The sequence below is a fragment of the Gymnoscopelus microlampas genome, assembly GCF_963454915.1.
Source record: "Gymnoscopelus microlampas genome assembly, chromosome: 20".
Lineage (NCBI taxonomy): Eukaryota > Metazoa > Chordata > Actinopteri > Myctophiformes > Myctophidae > Gymnoscopelus > Gymnoscopelus microlampas.
In genome coordinates this window covers 48,339,601-48,342,100 of record NC_139957.1, presented here as the reverse complement: position 1 = coordinate 48,342,100, position 2,500 = coordinate 48,339,601, and the positions used below count along the sequence as shown (strand labels likewise).

At 35.7% G+C, this 2,500-nt stretch overlaps 1 protein-coding gene across 1 annotated transcript in view; it reads left to right on the top strand.

The window, feature by feature from the left end:
- The first annotated feature begins 2,253 nt into the window (after positions 1-2,253).
- Positions 2,254-2,500, top strand: part of ccdc88c (coiled-coil domain containing 88C) — a 112,906-nt gene continuing 112,659 nt past the window's right edge. The window contains exon 1 of the mRNA XM_084045621.1: positions 2,254-2,307. The gene's annotated coding sequence lies outside the window, so the exon portion shown is untranslated. The remainder of the gene's footprint in view (positions 2,308-2,500) is intronic.

Genomic DNA, 2,500 nt, shown 5'->3' with positions numbered 1-2,500 from the left:
TTGTACACACAGCCAGAAATAAGACAAAACATGTACAGAGGGAGACCCTCTTAGAATCTGTCAACAGAGACACCCCAGGTAACAGAGTCACTTTTGTTTCAGAATATAGTACTTCATCTCAAGTTGTTAAAAACATTATTTATAAACATTGGAACATACTCAAATGTGACCCCCATTTAAAAGATATTGCATTATTACCACCAAGATTCTGTTTTAAAAGAGGAAAAAACATAAGGGACTCTGTTGTCAGTTCTATGTATAGATCTCCTGTTGTAAGTCATCCAAACTGGTTAAGAACAGAACTGTGTGGGAATCACCCATGTGGTCGGTGCACCCATTGTTCAAACACCAAGAACACAAAGGTTTTCTACCATCCACAGTCTGGACAGGAATATAAAATAAGGGATTTTATCAATTGTAACACTACACATGTCATTTACATGCTAAAATGCCCCTGTGGTAAGGTTTATGTTGGACAAACAAAAAGGAATTTGAAGGTGCGAATAGCAGAACATAAGGCAGCTATCAGGAATAACAATATGGAGTATGCCATTGCCAGACACTACAAAGAGAGAGATCATGGATCTACAGCATCTCTGAGATTCATTGGAATTGAGAAAGTCACCTTACCACCTAGGGGCGGTGATATGAAAAAACTTCTCCTACAGAGGGAAGCTTATTGGATCTTTACTCTAAATTCTGTGGAACCCCATGGCTTAAATGAATCCCTTGAATTAAATCCATTTTTGTAACCACTACAACAGTCTCTAAGTGTCTGACATACATAAAGGGTATGTTAGATTTGGCCTACTCCATTTTATTCCTGCTTTACTCCTGTTTTCTTTTGCTTTTATTTTACTTTTTCTTTTTCCATTAGGATTGAGCTCTCCTTTCTGGATTGATGCTCTCCTTCTGGTTTAGTAGATTTCATTTAAAGTTTTCACACAGTATATGATCAATATTAAAGCTCTGTATAACCTTTATCCATTAGGATTGAACCTCACCAATTGGATTGAGGCTCTCCTTCTGGTTTGTTTAGTAGATTTAAAGTCTCCACACAGTACGATATAGCAAAACATTTAATATGCCTGATATGGCTTTCATTGTGCCTTCAATTTGAGGTGCATTAGTTTAACTGAAGGGGTTCTGTGTAACCTTTATAGGTATAATTTTAACTATTTGTCATTTTCTAATGACTTGGGTATTTGTCACTACTTATACTTTTTTCGCACTGTGTCAAAATGAGTATATATTTTTATATGTGATTTGTAGACTTTATATATGTGATTTCTATGCATTACATCTGTCAAAATGATGAAATGAAATGTAATGATTGAAGAGCCAATGAACTTGGCATATTACTTGGTGGGGGTGGAGCATTCTGTATAAACTGATGATCACTGACACCTGCTGTATAGCACCTGAAGAAGCAAACAAGCGAAACGCGTTGTGCAAATAAAGAAAGCAAAATCAGTCCTGGAGTTGTGCGGTCCCTTCTTTTGGAGGTTTTTTCCTTTTAGTTGTATATATATATATATATATATATATGAATGAATGAATGTCTTTATTGCAGACTCAAGGTCCATAGATACACACAAATACAGACAACAATAAACATGAATTAAAAAACAGTCCTTTACACAATAAATTGGGACGGTTATAAATACAAGCATTTAAGCCAATGTCTCCTAAGACTAGAGGTATATCTGATGCAACTCTTCACAGGGTTATTTATATTGACAATGATGCTATTCTCAGACTCATCCAAACGGCACATGAATCTGTGCATTAGATTCCTTAAGAACAGCTTGTACAGTATTGACTCTTGCAGCCACAAACATTTCACTTGCACTGCTCCATCTAGGCCTTTTGAGTAAAATTCTCATATATATATATATATATATATATATATATATATATATATATATATATATATATATATATATATATATATGTGTGTGTGTGTGTGTGTGTGTGTGTGTGTGTGTGTGTGTGTGTGTGTGTGTGTGTGTGTGTGTGTGTGTGTGTGTGTGTGTGTGTGTGTGCGTAATGTATTAGTCCATCATTTTCAATAAATAAGTGTTTTGATCATTTGATTCCGTCTGTGACCGATTCTGTCGGAAGTTTCCAATGGGTGGTAATGACGGGGCGCATCCGGTGAAAGCCGGAATTACACTCAATGTAAACAGGAAGTAAACGAGGGGGAAAGAATGGCGTTCGGCCAAAACACTTTTTTATTGATAAATATGGACTAACACATTATTACACAAACACGTCGGACACCTAGTTAACATCTGGGACAAGCGGGTAAAAACCTTATATTTTACATTTGTACATGTTTGGAGAAATACGGGCTTTGGAGCTGACATTCAAGATGGGGTAAAATAAATGTTAAAATAAAATAAAAATAAATCTACGAGAGTCTGTATCTAAGGCTATATCTAACCTAAACCTTAACCTAACGTTAACACTAACCTTAACCTTATAACAAGTCTGAACG